Source organism: Salvia splendens, chromosome 16 (genome assembly GCF_004379255.2).
Source record: "Salvia splendens isolate huo1 chromosome 16, SspV2, whole genome shotgun sequence".
Classification (NCBI taxonomy): Eukaryota; Viridiplantae; Streptophyta; class Magnoliopsida; order Lamiales; family Lamiaceae; genus Salvia; species Salvia splendens.
This window is the reverse complement of record NC_056047.1, coordinates 23,593,424-23,613,257: the sequence shown is the minus strand read 5'-3', so window position 1 is coordinate 23,613,257 and position 19,834 is coordinate 23,593,424.

Here is a 19,834-nt window from a genome sequence, read left to right as displayed (position 1 = left end):
GTGATACAAATGTCCATGAACTGTATGATTTATGAAATGTGACTCCATGGACGATGAATTGACTGAGTTACTATTTTTTTAAATATTAATATACGTTGGATGAAATGCTATGGAATGCCAAAGTTGTAGCAAGCAGCCAAAGAATCGAACGGTATACCACACCAGACATTAGGTCTTGAGAAACAAAAGCTGAGAGAAGCCGTGCACATCAAATGATCACGTTTTGCGGCTCAGAAATTCATGTAAGTGGTTGATCGAGGGATATATGGATAACAACAGAAAGTTGTGAGTCAGTGTATTTAAGATCATCACTATACGATAGTATTGGAATGAAAGTACGAGACCCTGATAGAATAAGATATACGAATGAATCAACTAATATGGGAAACAATCGAAATGAGAAACGCGTGCAAGCACCATCACCATCATCTCCTCCACCTAAGCCAGCATGACATATTGAATAGTTTTGCTAAACCAAAATCTTCCTATCTTCGATGGGATAGGAGAGCCAATAAAGGCCAAGACTTAGATACGCGCATTGGGGAGCATCTTCAAATTCTTCAGGTGCACCAAGGAAAAGCGTTTGATTTGTGTAACCTACCAACTCACGGATTCGGCCGACTTTTGGTGAGACAAGCAAAGGACCATGACCACTGAGCAAGTGGATACAATGACATGGGAGGTCATTAAGGCGGAGTTATACAAGAAGTATATCCCAAAAAAGTTACCGAAAGGGAAAGGCGGCTGAGTTTTGCAACTTAACCCAAGGACGCATGTCGGTGACGGAATATGACCCAGTATGCACCTGAACAGGGCCGATAAGTTCCGTGAAGGTCTAAGGCATGAGATAAAGATGGCATTAGCCAGTCGTGGGAGGCTTACATATGCGGAGGCGTTGGCTCTCGCGCTAGATGTTGAGGCAGCTATGCCCAAGGAGAGGGTGACGGAGAATACTACACTGGCACTGCCTCCACCACATTATTCTCGAGAGAAGAGAAAGTGGGATGAGAATAGGACCCACTATGAAAACAAGAGGTACCAGCCCACCCAAAACCGACCATAGTACGGGGCAGATAAAATTTCTCTAACCAGAGGGGTGACTTCCGACCCAGACCACCACAATGCAATGTATGCTTCAAGTACCATTTCGGACAGTGTAGAATGCAGAACACTACCAAGTGCTTTAACTGTGGGGGAAATGGCCACTTCCCTAGATAGTGTCCGATCAAGAATGTGGGGATGGGGTCAAGGCAGAACAATCAAGGATTCCGTTAGTAGTCGAGAGCACCACCGGCGAAACCAAGGATGAATCATGATCAACCTCCGCGACAACAACAACCTCACCGTCCGAGACTTCCCTCCCAGGCTAGAGCATATGCGCTGAGTTATAGACAACCCAAGACTGAACAAGGGAGTCACGAGAGCGGAAACTTGGCAGGTATGGGCGAACTACTAGATACATCAATCGTTGTGTTATTTGATACGGGCGCGTCGCATTCATTCATATCAGAACTATGTGTGGACACATTAAATTTGCCTGCTTATAAATCTGAACATAAGATGATGGTGACCTCACCAGTGAGAGGGTTAATAGAGATTTCACGGACATGCTCGAACGTAGAAATTTCCATGGGAGAACTTAGGCTAGTCGCGCACAACTTACGAGTTATGGCCATGAAGGATGTCGATGTAATCTTGGGAATGGATTGGTTGGCTGCGAATTTTGCTGCGATCCGATGTAAGGAGAGGCAAATAACATTACAAGCCCCTGGAAAGGAACCAATCGTGTACCATGGGATCACGATGAACAAAAACATCTATCATCTTCGCACTTCAAGCCGCTACGATGTTGAGGAAAGGGCGTCCTGCCTATCTGGTCTATCTATAAGGAGATGAGAAGGAAGAAAGGAAAGTGGAGGATGTCGCTGTGGTACGAGAATTTCCAGACGTCTTTCCTGAAGCTTTGTCTGGTCCACCGCCAGATCGACAATTGGAGTTCACGATCGACCTAGAGCCAGGGGGTGTCTAAGGCTCCATATCGAATGACGCCTAAAGAGTTAGAGGAACTCAAGATACAACTTCAAGAGCTAATGGACTTAGGTTTCATTAGACCCAGTGTTTCACCGTGGGGCGCGCCTATGCTTTTTGTGAAGAAGAAGGATGGGACGATGAGGATGTGTATCGATTATAGAGAGTTGAACAAGATGACTCTAAAAAACGAGTATCCACTGCCGAGGGTAGATGACCTATTCGATCAACTTCGAGGAGCCGGTGTGTTCTCAAAGATGGACTTAAGGTCCGGATACCATCAATTGAGAATCCGAAGAGAGGACATACCGAAGACTGCTTTTCGCACAAGGTATGGTCACTATGAGGTGGTAATGCCGTTTGGATTGACGAATGCACCTGCTGTATTCATGGATTTGATGAATCGAGTATTTCATCCATTTTTTGGATAAATTCGTTTTGGTCTTCATAGATGATGTACTCGTCTACTCGAAGGATGAGAAGGAACACGAGGAACACCTGCGAATCACTTTGGAACCGTTGAGGAGTGAGAAACTATATGCCAAATTCAGCAAGTGTGAGTGTTGACTTAAGGAAGTGAACTTCCTTGGTCACATTGTATCGGCAGAAGGAATTCGAGTGGACCCCGCCAAGGTCGAGGCGGTACAGCAATGGAAAGCACCTTCAACACCAAACGAGATTCGAAGTTTCCTAGGCTTGGCAGGATACTACCGAAGGTTATAGAGGGATTCTCCAAGATAGCGAGACCTATGACCCAACAACTCAAGAATGGGGTAAAAGTCAATTGGACCCCTGAGTGTGAAGCAAGTTCTCAACTCTTGAAGGAGAAGTTAACTAGTGCAACGATTCTAGCCGTGCCAGAGCCTGGAGTGAACTACGTGGTATACACTGATGCTTCGAAGGTGGGACTTGGATGCGTATTGATGCAAAACAACAAGGTGATTGCTTACGCGTCACGACAATTGAAGCCACACGAGTTGAACTATCCAACCCACGACTTGGAGCTAGCAGCGGTAGTACACGCCTTAAATATTTAGAGACATCATCTCTACGGAGTCCGATGTGAGATCTCTACGGATCACAAAAGCCTGAAGTATTTCTTCGAGTAGAAAGATTTGAACATGCAGCAACGAAGATGGATTGAGTTGGTGAAGGACTACGATTGTGGCATCAATTATCACCCCGGCAATGCAAATGTAGTGGCAGATGCACTGAGCCGGAAGGACCATTCCCAACTGGCCATTTTTCTAACCAAAGAGGAAAGCCTGATTCGCGAGTTCAGCAAGATGCGTTTGTAAGTGGTGAGGGCACCTGAAACAGTGGATGCACGAATCGACACCCTAGCTGTTGAACCTGATCTAAGGTCGAGGATTATTGAAGCACAACAGATGGATGCAAAATTGGAGGAAATTCGTGTAGAAGTGCGAACTGGCGAACCTAGGAATTTTAGTGAAGAAGGTGACAATGTCCTTACTTTCGAAGGAAGACTATGCATGCCGGATAATGCGGGGCTAAAAAAATGAGGTTATGAGTGAAGCGCATGAGACTCCTTACACCGCTCACCCAGGAAGTACGAAAATGTACCAAGATCTAAAGAAGTCCTTTTGGTGGAATGGTATGAAGAGGAACATAGCGTCATTCGTCGAGAGATGTTTAGTCTGCCAGCAAGTGAAGACCCTACATCAACGACCGTATGGGAAGTCACAACCACTAGAGATTCCTGAGTGGAAATGGGAGCACATCGCCATGAATTTCGTGACAGGTTTGCCAAGGACACTAAGAGGGAACACCGCCGTTTGGGTAACTACATATCGACTCACCAAGAGTGCGCATTTTCATATCGATTCTTATAAGCTATGGATCCAACAAGCTAGTTCAAATTTACATAAGGGAGATAGTCTGATTGCATGGAGTCCCAGTGACTATCACGTCCGATCGTGACCTAAAATTTCACCTCAAGATTTTGGATGAGTCTACAGAAAGAGCTTGGAACCACATTGAACTTCAGCACCGCGTTTCACCCGCAAACCGATGGACAGTTCACAAGAACGATCCAAACTCTCGAGGATATGTTGGGAGTCGTGGTACTCGACCGAGGAGGAAGTTGGGAGGCAGGACTACCACTGATTGAGTTTGCCTACAACAACAGTTTTCAGGCAGCGATAAATATGGCGCCGTATGAGGCATTATACGGAAGAAAGTGTAGATCGCCGCTCTATTAGGACGAAGTTGGCGAGAGAATAATACTTGGACCTGATGCAGTTGAAGAAATGGTGGGGATCGTGCGGCAAATTCATGAAAGGATAAAAGAAGCTCAAGACAGACAAAAATCATACGCGGATGTCCGACGAACCGACTTACAATTCCAAACTGGCGACAAAGTTTTCCTGAAAGTATCCCCGTCAAAAGGGATAACACGATTTGGCGTCAAGGGCAAATTGAAGCCGCGATTTATTGGACCTTACGAAATTCTTGAAGGAGTGGGCCCCGTTGTATATCGATTGGCGCTACCACCAAACCTTGGAAATGTGCACAACGTTTTCTATGTATCGCAGTTACGAAAATACATGTTCAACCCTAAGCACGTGATCCATTACGAAGAAGTCGCCTTGAATCCAGACTTGAGCTACGAGGAGAGGCCACAATCAATTTTGGACCGAAAGATCCAGAATGTGAGAAATAAACATGTTGCTTGTGTGAAAGTACTTTGAGAAATCATGGGCATAAAGAAGCCACGTGGGAGAATGAGGATAAGATAATGGAATTGTACCCAGAACTCTTTACTTTAGGGTAACAAATTTCGGGACGAAATTTCTTTTAAGGTTGGTAGGATGTAATGCCCCACTTTTTGAACCCTAATTTTCGAACCCTAAAGTACTTGCATTTAATGCTATTAATATTGAGAAGTCCGTGAATTAATTGTCGAGTAGAATTGTTGTTGGATACTTTTCGTGACCTAATTTTGAGTTATATTTTTTTGACTAGGTCAACTTTGTTGAATATGTGACGTGGCTGCTTTGAATAATTGATGTGGAGTAAAATTAAATGTTTTTGAGTAATTGATAATTTGTTATGAGAGCTAGAAATTTGTGAAGTAAATCACAATGTGAATTAAAATAATTCCTTTTCGTGAGGAATATATATTGGACTCAATCCGCAAGTTGGATCGAATAAATTGAATAAATAATATAAAAATCCAGTCCGTGATAAATAAATTGTGGGATGTATAATTTAATAAGATACAAATGACTGCGAATTAAACAAATCAAATTAAATCCTCTACCTGTTGACTTGGTCACCAAGTCAATAATTCAAAATATGTTCAAAGGTATACACCTCTTTCCACCCAAATCCGATTTCATACTGCTGCATCCCTACATCCCACACTACCGTCTATTAATCTGTAAATCATCTCTTAATCGAAGAAAACTGAATAAATGATCGACCTTTTAAAGAACCGAAATCAAATTTAAGAACTTACCTGCGGGGCTGTGTCGGGTTGAATCGGAGTTGTTTTGGGATTGTGCGAGTGTAGTCGGGACTGCCGGAAAACAGATGGCGGCCTTCTAGCAGAAACGCGCAGCGGAGGAGCCGACGGCTCTGTGCAGTTGCTTCGGAGCGACGGAACCGGCAGAGAAGCCGACACCAGCAGCGACGGACGACGACCAGCAGCGATGGCGACGCGTGGCTGGGTCCGCTGCTGTCTAAATCGGAGGCGACGAACAGGCTGACCGCCGGCGAGACATGACAAATAAGGGAATCGGGCGTTTGGAAAAATAAAATCAAATGGATTGTTGTAATCTGAGATAGAGTCGAAGAAATATTAGAGACGGCGTGCGACGGAGGAACGACGGCGGTGGCTGGCGGAATTGGAGAAGCTGACGGGAATCTGGGGGAAACTTCTTAAATTTTGTCGAGAGAGAGAATTAGAGAGAGAGAGAAAGAGTGAGGCGTGAAGGAGGGAGGAGAATAGGTTGGGCTTTTGATTTTAAAAGAAATTGGGCCTCATTAATAAAAAAAATTGATGTTTTGTTAGTTAGGCTCTCTCTAATTTTATTTGGGGCTTCTTAAATAAATTAGAGATATAAGGTGGATAAATAATTAAGCTTTGGGGCCTTTAAATAAATCTTTGGGCCGATAATTAATCGTGATGAAATTATTTAATTAAATCCCGAATTAAGTTTGAAGTATGAATAATTTATCTCAAGTCCGGAATATATAAATAATTTTCTTAACAAAGGGAAAATAGTCGCGATAATTCAAGTTATGCGCTTAAATAAATTTTGGGAATTTATTTGACATCGTGGTGGAAAGTACGAGGAGTCAACATGGGAATTATGGGCGCAAGCGGCCGCCGAATAATCGAAAACCGAGATAAATAGCTTTAATTAGGATGCATGCTTTTTTATTTATTTATTGGAAAAGTGTGTTGATTTATGTATTACCTAAATGTTAAAGGTGAATCATCGCAAGTGAACCGTGATACCAAGGGGAAGAAAGTGCTTGTGAATTAAGCAGTCGAGGTGGGCTTTCTTTTAAATACGGACAACGTCCTAAATATTTTATCGATGGGAATGAAACTGTATTTATCATGCCGTGATTTGATTTTTAACGTGCCTATCTGATGTGGCTTTATGCCATTATTATATAAATCGAATTCGGGTCCTCGTAGGGCCGCAAGCCCTACTTGGATTAGTGTACACCTATGGTAGATCGTGTGCTAGCGTACGGGCTGGCCGGTCTAGTGGCTTGGTTTGTGGCCACATTCCAAGTCATGTATTGGCATATATGACTAACGTCTATGGGAAAATGACTGATCAGTCGACTTTTACAATGGGAAATGATTTTGAGTGCCTCGGACCTTTCTAAAGCTAAACCCCGATGGTTACTTATGTATGGCATGATAAATAATATTTTTATTGAAAATGCTTCGGCATGAGCCCACTGAGTATATTTTATAGAACTCAGCCCTGCATGTGTTTTCCCTATGTGCAGGTTGAGCGGCGACGAGCAATTGGTGGTGTTGAGCAATTTAAACCTTGAAGCATTGTTTGGTTAGTTGTGAACTACGAGTGTCGTTGTATCTCCACACATGACGTCACTCTTTCTCTTGAACGCTTCCGGTGAGACATTGTTTTTACTCATCATTCATTTAGCTTTGAACCTAATTATTTGGATAACGTCAACCTCTTGGCCCTTTGTTATGAAATATTAATTATTGGTCAAACTCTTTATTGAAACCCTAGTTCTCTTCGTCCGTTTATTAAATCCTTTATATCACGATCGCCCGTATTTATTAACCCTAAAGGGCGGTCGTGACAGTTTGGTATCAGAGCCTCAGTTTCTTTTCGCTCTGGACCCAAGAGTCTTTTTGAGTCAAAATCTATCCTTGTACTAATTTGCTAAAGTGTTAAACGTCGAAGGCTCAACACCACAACTCGTCACGCCCAACCACGAAAGAAGAGGTAAGAATATTTTGGCGACTTTTGAAATGAATTACTGAAATTTTAGAAATTCAATGGAACAAAAAATTGGTTCATTGGGAAAAAGGCAATTTTGGGCCTATTGGAAATTTAAAGTAAATGCTATGGCTTTTAAAAAATGTTGTGGTCATTGGAGACGTGAGACACTATGGGAGTATGTGATTGAAAGTGTTGAATGTGATAAATATCGAAGTGTGAATATGAATCGCATGCTTGAGGCGGAGACTTGTTATTACATGTTTGAACTGCGAATTTTGTGATTGTGATACAAATGTCCATGAACTGTATGATTTATGAAATGTGACTCCATGGACGATGAATTGACTGAGTTACTATTTTTTTAAATATTAATATACGTTGGATGAAATGCTATGGAATGCCAAAGTTGTAGCAAGCAGCCAAAGAATCGAACGGTATACCACACCAGACATTAGGTCTTGAGAAACAAAAGCTGAGAGAAGCCGTGCACATCAAATGATCACGTTTTGCGGCTCAGAAATTCATGTAAGTGGTTGATCGAGGGATATATGGATAACAACAGAAAGTTGTGAGTCAGTGTATTTAAGATCATCACTATACGATAGTATTGGAATGAAAGTACGAGACCCTGATAGAATAAGATATACGAATGAATCAACTAATATGGGAAACAATCGAAATGAGAAACGCGTGCAAGCACCATCACCATCATCTCCTCCACCTAAGCCAGCATGACATATTGAATAGTTTTGCTAAACCAAAATCTTCCTATCTTCGATGGGATAGGAGAGCCAATAAAGGCCAAGACTTAGATACGCGCATTGGGGAGCATCTTCAAATTCTTCAGGTGCACCAAGGAAAAGCGTTTGATTTGTGTAACCTACCAACTCACGGATTCGGCCGACTTTTGGTGAGACAAGCAAAGGACCATGACCACTGAGCAAGTGGATACAATGACATGGGAGGTCATTAAGGCGGAGTTATACAAGAAGTATATCCCAAAAAAGTTACCGAAAGGGAAAGGCGGCTGAGTTTTGCAACTTAACCCAAGGACGCATGTCGGTGACGGAATATGACCCAGTATGCACCTGAACAGGGCCGATAAGTTCCGTGAAGGTCTAAGGCATGAGATAAAGATGGCATTAGCCAGTCGTGGGAGGCTTACATATGCGGAGGCGTTGGCTCTCGCGCTAGATGTTGAGGCAGCTATGCCCAAGGAGAGGGTGACGGAGAATACTACACTGGCACTGCCTCCACCACATTATTCTCGAGAGAAGAGAAAGTGGGATGAGAATAGGACCCACTATGAAAACAAGAGGTACCAGCCCACCCAAAACCGACCATAGTACGGGGCAGATAAAATTTCTCTAACCAGAGGGGTGACTTCCGACCCAGACCACCACAATGCAATGTATGCTTCAAGTACCATTTCGGACAGTGTAGAATGCAGAACACTACCAAGTGCTTTAACTGTGGGGGAAATGGCCACTTCCCTAGATAGTGTCCGATCAAGAATGTGGGGATGGGGTCAAGGCAGAACAATCAAGGATTCCGTTAGTAGTCGAGAGCACCACCGGCGAAACCAAGGATGAATCATGATCAACCTCCGCGACAACAACAACCTCACCGTCCGAGACTTCCCTCCCAGGCTAGAGCATATGCGCTGAGTTATAGACAACCCAAGACTGAACAAGGGAGTCACGAGAGCGGAAACTTGGCAGGTATGGGCGAACTACTAGATACATCAATCGTTGTGTTATTTGATACGGGCGCGTCGCATTCATTCATATCAGAACTATGTGTGGACACATTAAATTTGCCTGCTTATAAATCTGAACATAAGATGATGGTGACCTCACCAGTGAGAGGGTTAATAGAGATTTCACGGACATGCTCAAACGTAGAAATTTCCATGGGAGAACTTAGGCTAGTCGCGCACAACTTACGAGTTATGGCCATGAAGGATGTCGATGTAATCTTGGGAATGGATTGGTTGGCTGCGAATTTTGCTGCGATCCGATGTAAGGAGAGGCAAATAACATTACAAGCCCCTGGAAAGGAACCAATCGTGTACCATGGGATCACGATGAACAAAAACATCTATCATCTTCGCACTTCAAGCCGCTACGATGTTGAGGAAAGGGCGTCCTGCCTATCTGGTCTATCTATAAGGAGATGAGAAGGAAGAAAGGAAAGTGGAGGATGTCGCTGTGGTACGAGAATTTCCAGACGTCTTTCCTGAAGCTTTGTCTGGTCCACCGCCAGATTGACAATTGGAGTTCACGATCGACCTAGAGCCAGGGGGTGTCTAAGGCTCCATATCGAATGACGCCTAAAGAGTTAGAGGAACTCAAGATACAACTTCAAGAGCTAATGGACTTAGGTTTCATTAGACCCAGTGTTTCACCGTGGGGCGCGCCTATGCTTTTTGTGAAGAAGAAGGATGGGACGATGAGGATGTGTATCGATAATAGAGAGTTGAACAAGATGACTCTAAAAAACGAGTATCCACTGCCGAGGGTAGATGACCTATTCGATCAACTTCGAGGAGCCGGTGTGTTCTCAAAGATGGACTTAAGGTCCGGATACCATCAATTGAGAATCCGAAGAGAGGACATACCGAAGACTGCTTTTCGCACAAGGTATGGTCACTATGAGGTGGTAATGCCGTTTGGATTGACGAATGCACCTGCTGTATTCATGGATTTGATGAATCGAGTATTTCATCCATTTTTTGGATAAATTCGTTTTGGTCTTCATAGATGATGTACTCGTCTACTCGAAGGATGAGAAGGAACACGAGGAACACCTGCGAATCACTTTGGAACCGTTGAGGAGTGAGAAACTATATGCCAAATTCAGCAAGTGTGAGTGTTGACTTAAGGAAGTGAACTTCCTTGGTCACATTGTATCGGCAGAAGGAATTCGAGTGGACCCCGCCAAGGTCGAGGCGGTACAGCAATGGAAAGCACCTTCAACACCAAACGAGATTCGAAGTTTCCTAGGCTTGGCAGGATACTACCGAAGGTTATAGAGGGATTCTCCAAGATAGCGAGACCTATGACCCAACAACTCAAGAATGGGGTAAAAGTCAATTGGACCCCTGAGTGTGAAGCAAGTTCTCAACTCTTGAAGGAGAAGTTAACTAGTGCAACGATTCTAGCCGTGCCAGAGCCTGGAGTGAACTACGTGGTATACACTGATGCTTCGAAGGTGGGACTTGGATGCGTATTGATGCAAAACAACAAGGTGATTGCTTACGCGTCACGACAATTGAAGCCACACGAGTTGAACTATCCAACCCACGACTTGGAGCTAGCAGCGGTAGTACACGCCTTAAATATTTAGAGACATCATCTCTACGGAGTCCGATGTGAGATCTCTACGGATCACAAAAGCCTGAAGTATTTCTTCGAGTAGAAAGATTTGAACATGCAGCAACGAAGATGGCTTGAGTTGGTGAAGGACTACGATTGTGGCATCAATTATCACCCCGGCAATGCAAATGTAGTGGCAGATGCACTGAGCCGGAAGGACCATTCCCAACTGGCCATTTTTCTAACCAAAGAGGAAAGCCTGATTCGCGAGTTCAGCAAGATGCGTTTGTAAGTGGTGAGGGCACCTGAAACAGTGGATGCACGAATCGACACCCTAGCTGTTGAACCTGATCTAAGGTCGAGGATTATTGAAGCACAACAGATGGATGCGAAATTGGAGGAAATTCGTGTAGAAGTGCGAACTGGCGAACCTAGGAATTTTAGTGAAGAAGGTGACAATGTCCTTACTTTCGAAGGAAGACTATGCATGCCGGATAATGCGGGGCTAAAAAAATGAGGTTATGAGTGAAGCGCATGAGACTCCTTACACCGCTCACCCAGGAAGTACGAAAATGTACCAAGATCTAAAGAAGTCCTTTTGGTGGAATGGTATGAAGAGGAACATAGCGTCATTCGTCGAGAGATGTTTAGTCTGCCAGCAAGTGAAGACCCTACATCAACGACCGTATGGGAAGTCACAACCACTAGAGATTCCTGAGTGGAAATGGGAGCACATCGCCATGAATTTCGTGACAGGTTTGCCAAGGACACTAAGAGGGAACACCGCCGTTTGGGTAACTACATATCGACTCACCAAGAGTGCGCATTTTCATATCGATTCTTATAAGCTATGGATCCAACAAGCTAGTTCAAATTTACATAAGGGAGATAGTCTGATTGCATGGAGTCCCAGTGACTATCACGTCCGATCGTGACCTAAAATTTCACCTCAAGATTTTGGATGAGTCTACAGAAAGAGCTTGGAACCACATTGAACTTCAGCACCGCGTTTCACCCGCAAACCGATGGACAGTTCACAAGAACGATCCAAACTCTCGAGGATATGTTGGGAGTCGTGGTACTCGACCGAGGAGGAAGTTGGGAGGCAGGACTACCACTGATTGAGTTTGCCTACAACAACAGTTTTCAGGCAGCGATAAATATGGCGCCGTATGAGGCATTATACGGAAGAAAGTGTAGATCGCCGCTCTATTAGGACGAAGTTGGCGAGAGAATAATACTTGGACCTGATGCAGTTGAAGAAATGGTGGGGATCGTGCGGCAAATTCATGAAAGGATAAAAGAAGCTCAAGACAGACAAAAATCATACGCGGATGTCCGACGAACCGACTTACAATTCCAAACTGGCGACAAAGTTTTCCTGAAAGTATCCCCGTCAAAAGGGATAACACGATTTGGCGTCAAGGGCAAATTGAAGCCGCGATTTATTGGACCTTACGAAATTCTTGAAGGAGTGGGCCCCGTTGTATATCGATTGGCGCTACCACCAAACCTTGGAAATGTGCACAACGTTTTCTATGTATCGCAGTTACGAAAATACATGTTCAACCCTAAGCACGTGATCCATTACGAAGAAGTCGCCTTGAATCCAGACTTGAGCTACGAGGAGAGGCCACAATCAATTTTGGACCGAAAGATCCAGAATGTGAGAAATAAACATGTTGCTTGTGTGAAAGTACTTTGAGAAATCATGGGCATAAAGAAGCCACGTGGGAGAATGAGGATAAGATAATGGAATTGTACCCAGAACTCTTTACTTTAGGGTAACAAATTTCGGGACGAAATTTCTTTTAAGGTTGGTAGGATGTAATGCCCCACTTTTTGAACCCTAATTTTCGAACCCTAAAGTACTTGCATTTAATGCTATTAATATTGAGAAGTCCGTGAATTAATTGTCGAGTAGAATTGTTGTTGGATACTTTTCGTGACCTAATTTTGAGTTATATTTTTTGACTAGGTCAACTTTGTTGAATATGTGACGTGGCTGCTTTGAATAATTGATGTGGAGTAAAATTAAATGTTTTTGAGTAATTGATAATTTGTTATGAGAGCTAGAAATTTGTGAAGTAAATCACAATGTGAATTAAAATAATTCCTTTTCGTGAGGAATATATATTGGACTCAATCCGCAAGTTGGATCGAATAAATTGAATAAATAATATAAAAATCCAGTCCGTGATAAATAAATTGTGGGATGTATAATTTAATAAGATACAAATGACTGCGAATTAAACAAATCAAATTAAATCCTCTACCTGTTGACTTGGTCACCAAGTCAATAATTCAAAATATGTTCAAAGGTATACACCTCTTTCCACCCAAATCCGATTTCATACTGCTGCATCCCTACATCCCACACTACCGTCTATTAATCTGTAAATCATCTCTTAATCGAAGAAAACTGAATAAATGATCGACCTTTTAAAGAACCGAAATCAAATTTAAGAACTTACCTGCGGGGCTGTGTCGGGTTGAATCGGAGTTGTTTTGGGATTGTGCGAGTGTAGTCGGGACTGCCGGAAAACAGATGGCGGCCTTCTAGCAGAAACGCGCAGCGGAGGAGCCGACGGCTCTGTGCAGTTGCTTCGGAGCGACGGAACCGGCAGAGAAGCCGACACCAGCAGCGACGGACGACGACCAGCAGCGATGGCGACGCGTGGCTGGGTCCGCTGCTGTCTAAATCGGAGGCGACGAACAGGCTGACCGCCGGCGAGACATGACAAATAAGGGAATCGGGCGTTTGGAAAAATAAAATCAAATGGATTGTTGTAATCTGAGATAGAGTCGAAGAAATATTAGAGACGGCGTGCGACGGAGGAACGACGGCGGTGGCTGGCGGAATTGGAGAAGCTGACGGGAATCTGGGGGAAACTTCTTAAATTTTGTCGAGAGAGAGAATTAGAGAGAGAGAGAAAGAGTGAGGCGTGAAGGAGGGAGGAGAATAGGTTGGGCTTTTGATTTTAAAAGAAATTGGGCCTCATTAATAAAAAAAATTGATGTTTTGTTAGTTAGGCTCTCTCTAATTTTATTTGGGGCTTCTTAAATAAATTAGAGATATAAGGTGGATAAATAATTAAGCTTTGGGGCCTTTAAATAAATCTTTGGGCCGATAATTAATCGTGATGAAATTATTTAATTAAATCCCGAATTAAGTTTGAAGTATGAATAATTTATCTCAAGTCCGGAATATATACATAATTTTCTTAACAAAGGGAAAATAGTCGCGATAATTCAAGTTTTGCGCTTAAATAAATTTTAGGAATTTATTTGACATCTTGGTGGAAAGTACGAGGAGCCAACAAAGGAATTATGGGCGCAAGCGGCCGCCGAATAATCGAAAACCGAGATAAATAGCTTTAATTAGGATGCATGCTTTTTTATTTATTTATTGGAAAAGTGTGTTGATTTATGTATTACCTAAATGTTAAAGGTGAATCATCGCAGGTGAACCGTGATACCAAGGGGAAGAAAGTGCTTGTGAATTAAGCAGTCGAGGTGGGCTTTCTTTTAAATACGGACAACGTCCTAAATATTTTATCGATGGGAATGAAACTGTATTTATCATGCCGTGATTTGATTTTTAACGTGCCTATCTGATGTGGCTTTATGCCATTATTATATAAATCGAATTCGGGTCCTCGTAGGGCCGCAAACCCTACTTGGATTAGTGTACACCTATGGTAGATCGTGTGCTAGCGTACGGGCTGGCCGGTCTAGTGGCTTGGTTTGTGGCCACATTCCAAGTCATGTATTGGCAGATATGGCTAACGTCTATGGGAAAATGACTGATCAGTCGACTTTTACAATGGGAAATGATTTTGAGTGCCTCGGGCCTTTCTAAAGCTAAACCCCGATGGTTACTTATGTATGGCATGATAAATAATATTTTTATTGAAAATGCTTCGGCATGAGCTCACTGAGTATATTTTATAGTACTCAGCCCTGCATGTGTTTTCCCTATGTGCAGGTTGAGCGGCGACGAGCAATTGGTGGTGTTGTGCAATTTAAACCTTGAAGCATTGTTTGGTTAGTTGTGAACTACGAGTGTCGTTGTGTCTCCACACATGACGTCACTCTTTCTCTTGAACGCTTCCGCTGAGACATTGTTTTTACTCATCATTCATTTAGCTTTGAACCTAATTATTTGCATAACGTCAACCTCTTGGTCCTTTGTTATGAAATATTAATTATTAGTCAAATTCTTTATTGAAACCCTAGTTCTCTTCGTCCGTTTATTAAATCCTTTATATCACGATCGACCGTATTTATTAACCCTAAAGGGCGGTCGTGACAAATTAGCTTATATTTTCGACAACATTCACAAGTAGGAGTATCTTACAATATTAAATCTTCTTCATATTTTCGCAAACTGCAGTCAGATGACATAGACATCATGATAATGATGATGCAGTACGTAGTATTAAATCTGGATGAAATTGAATTTTAAGTGGAACTGACAACAAACTCAAAGTTCATGTATTTTTCACCACTTTCAAATTTAGTGGAAAAAAAAAACTGAATTGATTAATTTTGGCTTTTAACCCTAAAAAAACTCCCTACTTTATTATAATGCATGATGAAGTTACGATGGAACAATCTCAATTATGTGCATATCTAAAAAGTGTCAAAAATAGGAGTCCACATTTGACTCAATACGAGTTTTAAGAAAGGTAAAGAAAAGTGAGTTGAAAAAGTTAGTAGAGTAAGGGTCTCACTTTTATTTGTTAGTTTCATAATATGAGGGGAATGAGTTAGTGGAATGTGAGACTTACTTACCATTTATAGTAAAAGTAAAAGTTGATTCTTATTGTGGGACGACCTAAAATAGCACAAGTGGACTCTTATTGTAGGACGGAGGTAGTATTAATCTAGAAAAATCGTCAAGATCACTGCCAATCCGTCAAGATCAACCTTCTTGAAATGGAATCAAGAGAAGCATATCGGATTACAAAATCGTTATTTTGTACACTTTTTCTCCCAACATAATCAACTTCGAGAAATACACTTTTTATACTATAACAGAGTCCTGTGGAGATGTGGCCCTTATGCAGGAGGCCCAAGTGTATAAGTCTCGAACCCAACATCCATTAACTGAATTGTTGGCCCAATTCCTAACCCTAGCTACATGGCAGTGTGTGATTATTGTATTCTCACCGACTCCTTTTAGAGGTGAGAGACTCTTAACTTCTCTCATTCGATGCTTTAGCTCTCTCTCTCACCTTGCTGTAACTGTTGTTCTCTCTCTCAGATCTAGGGTTTTCTCTAGATGATATACCTTCTCTTTGTGAAATCTTGAGTGTTATACCTTCTTCCTTCTTCTTCGGTGTGAGTGTGAAGGTGATAGGTGGTGGTAGGTGAACTTTGGGAACCTCTGGTTTCTGGTCCTCGGTTGTGATTAGATAGTGGGTTTCATGTGCTCTGAGATAGATTGTTGAGACCGTGAGAGTGTTTGTGGTGTTCTTGAGGTTTCTGTGGAGAGCCTCATGTTCGGTGATGGATCTAGGGTTCCGGTGTGACTTTCCTTGATTGACTATGGTCGATCTGTGTTCTCCCTTGGTGCAAATCGGAGTTGGCTGGATATTTGAGGGCCGAATATAATAGATCTGTGTAGTTGTACCTGGTGCAACTTGAGCCACATTGAATCTTTGTTTTCTACTCTACATCTCTGTTTTCTGCTTGCTAAGTTGTTCTTGATAGTTATTAATTGTGTCTTGAAGTTACTAACAGATTATTTAGTGTTTCAGGAGCTATCATACTTGGTTGCAGATATTACTTGTAGATCTTGTATCAGATCTGTTCCGTGAGGGTTGATCTCCTCACATTTACAGTAGCAGTACCTTGTTTGTATCTAGCCTTCGGCTGATCTATACCTAACAGTGGTATCAGAGCCACGTTAGGATCAGTCAAGGTTGTGATATTCACAAAGCCTTCTCTCCTTTCGTGGATATCTGGTAAAATCAAGAGATTTGTCGGTCTCTTGGATGGTATTGTATTCTTCTTGGTGTTTTCTTGCTTTCGCTGTGCTTCTGTCTTTCTGTGTGTCTCTTGATATTAATCTTTGGGTGATTTTGCTTAAGTATCACTGTTAGAAGTCTGTTGAAACTGTGTGGTTGCAACTGGGCTAAAGTCAGAGGCAGATCCAACACCAAAGGGAAGGACAAGCAGTCAAATGGTAAATCCTCTGAAAAAGGAAATAAGAAAAATCACAGAAATAAGTCAAGATCTGCATCTCAAGACCCTAAAAAGGCTAGAAGGTGTTTTAAGTGTAATGAATTGGGTCACTACAACAAGGAATGCCCTCTTAAGAAAAATAAGAAGGATGAGTTTGAGCAGGTTGCAAATGTTGTCAAATCAGATGATGACGGCACCTGTTTCAAAGCTGCATGATGTTATTTCTATGAATGCCTCCCTTGGCAATGAGTACAATAAGTCTGAATGGTTGGTATATTCAGGCTGTACATATCATATTTCTCATTTCAAAGACCTTTTCACTGAGTTAACCCTTGTCACTAAAGGTTTTGTTTCTATGGCTAACAACAAGCAGTGCAGGATTAAAGGCATTGGCTCTATCTGCATCAGGTTTAACTCTGGTTGTGAGTATACTTTGAAGAATGTGAAATATGTGCCTAGTTTGTATTATAACTTGCTTTTATGGGATGATGAAAATATTTAAGGGTTCTTTGTGCCTATTCAAAGCTGAGAAAAAGCACAATTTGTATGTTTGCACTACCCAACCCTTATGTGATATACCTGCTGCCCTTGCTGTGAAAGTTAATAAATATTATTTTGTGGCACAATAGACTAGGACATATGAGTGAGAAAGGCATGCATATCTTGCATAAACATGGTTACTTGATGAATGATGATGTGAACTTGCCTCTCACTTTCCGTGATACATGTGTAAAAGAAAAACAACATAAAGTTTCTTTCCCTGTTTCTGTGCCTACTAGCTCCAGTACTCATGTGCTTGAATACTTACATGCTGATGTTTGGAGCCCTGCCTCTGTTACTACACATTGGGGATACTCTTACTTCTTGTTTATTGTGGATGACTACTCCAAAAAAGTCTGGGTGTTCTTGCTGAAGCACAAGTCTAATGTGTTTCTAAAGTTCCAGACATGGATGAAATTGGTTGAAAACAAAACTGGAATGAAAATTGGCACTCTAAGGACTGACAATGGTTTAGAGTTTTGTAATTCTCAAATTGATGACATGCGTTCTAGTGCAGGTATCAGGAGACACAAGACTGTCACTTACACTCCACAACAAAATGAGGTTACAGAAAGGATGAATAGGACCCTGCTAGAAAGAGTCAGATGCCTGTTATCCTTGAGTGGCCTATCTAAAAAATTCTGGGGTGAGACCATCAATACATCAACCTATCTGGTAAACAGGTCTCCCTCTGTTCCTGTTAAGGGCAAGTGCCCTGAGTCTGTGTTCACTGGTAAACAAGTCAGCATCTCTCATTTAATGGTTTTTGGTTGTAGTGCTTTTATACACCAAAAAACTGATAAACTTGAGCCTAGATCCAGAAAATGTGTCTTTATAGGATACCCTGAGGGTGTGAAAGGGTATAGGGTCTGGCTGAGGGATGAACCTGGTTTTAGAGTCACTATCAGCAGATATGTTATTTTTAATGAATCTGAGTTCCCATGTGATAAGGCTAATTTCATGCATAGGTCTAGGGGATAAATTCGTGAATTTGCTGGGTCTAACACATGTTTTAAGCCAGGTGTATAGAAGAAATTCGCCAGGTCCAGGAAAAGAAGGAGGCAATCACACACCCGAGGAAACCGGCGAATAAGTGAACATTGTGAAAGAAATTGCAAGACGGAGTAAATCTCAGAATTGAAGGGTAGAATGGAGATTTCTACGAAGGTTCTAGAAGATTATGTTCGTATCTATAAAAGGAAGGTTGCATGCATTTTGGAGGGACCTTCTCGGTGGAGGCCTCACTAACAGTCTGCAGCTAGTTCACTTTTCTATACACTTGGGTTCTTAGAGGGAAATTCAGGGGTTTCGCACTTGGGTTCACCTTTAACTTTCGTACATTTGTTGTTGGGTTGTAACACCGTCCTGTTGAGGGCGAAGAAACAAGCTCCACTTTACTGCTTTCGTATTTCGTATTTCACCGAGCTTCGCTGTTCGAAGCTCGGCCTTCCGATTTCGCCGAATATTTCTGTGTTTAATGCAAGTTTCATTTTCTATTATGAAGTTTGTAATAATGGAGTGCTCATTTCAGTTGGAAGAAGCTCGGCTAGAAAGGAGTTCGGTAAGCTCGGCTTACCGAGCTGGAACTAGCCTGGAACTAGCCGAGAAGAAGAAGGCAGAAGTCGGTAAGCTCAGCGGTAAGGAAGCTCGGTAAGGAAGCTCGGTAAGGAAGCTCGGCGTTGAGCTGGAATGAGCCGAGAAGGAAGAGTTCGGTTGTAAGCCGGGAAGGAGTTCGGTTGTAAGCCGAGGAAGGAGTTCGGTCTTGAACCGAGGAAGGAGTTCGGTCTTGAACCGAGAAGGTAGAAGCAACCTAGCCGAACTAGCCGTTGGAGCAGCAGTTAGTTAGCTGAGATGTAGCGGTTATTCTTCTTGCTTTCTTGATTCTTCTTGTAGTTAGTTAGTAGCAGTTGCTACTTGATTATAGAGCTTTAAATAGCTCACCGTGTATGTAGTTTAGAAAGGAGTTTAATCAATAAAGAGTTTTCCAGTTTTCTCTCCAAGATTATCATCTTCAATACTCAAAGTGTGAGTGTGTGTGTTTTCTGCATTGTGTGATCTCATACAACAGTGAGTGTGTGTGTGATCTTATTGAGTGTGTGAAAGCCTTGTGTGTGCCAATCCTAACAAGTGGCGCCGTCTGTGGGAAACGGATATTGAAGCTGATTTGCAGAGGATCAAACGGTTTCAGAGATGGCAGCAAGGCTTGATGCAGAAAAGTTCACAGGCAAGAATGATTATGGCCTGTGGAAGATGAAGATGAAGGCGGTTTTAATTCAACAAGGCTTGGCGGCAGTT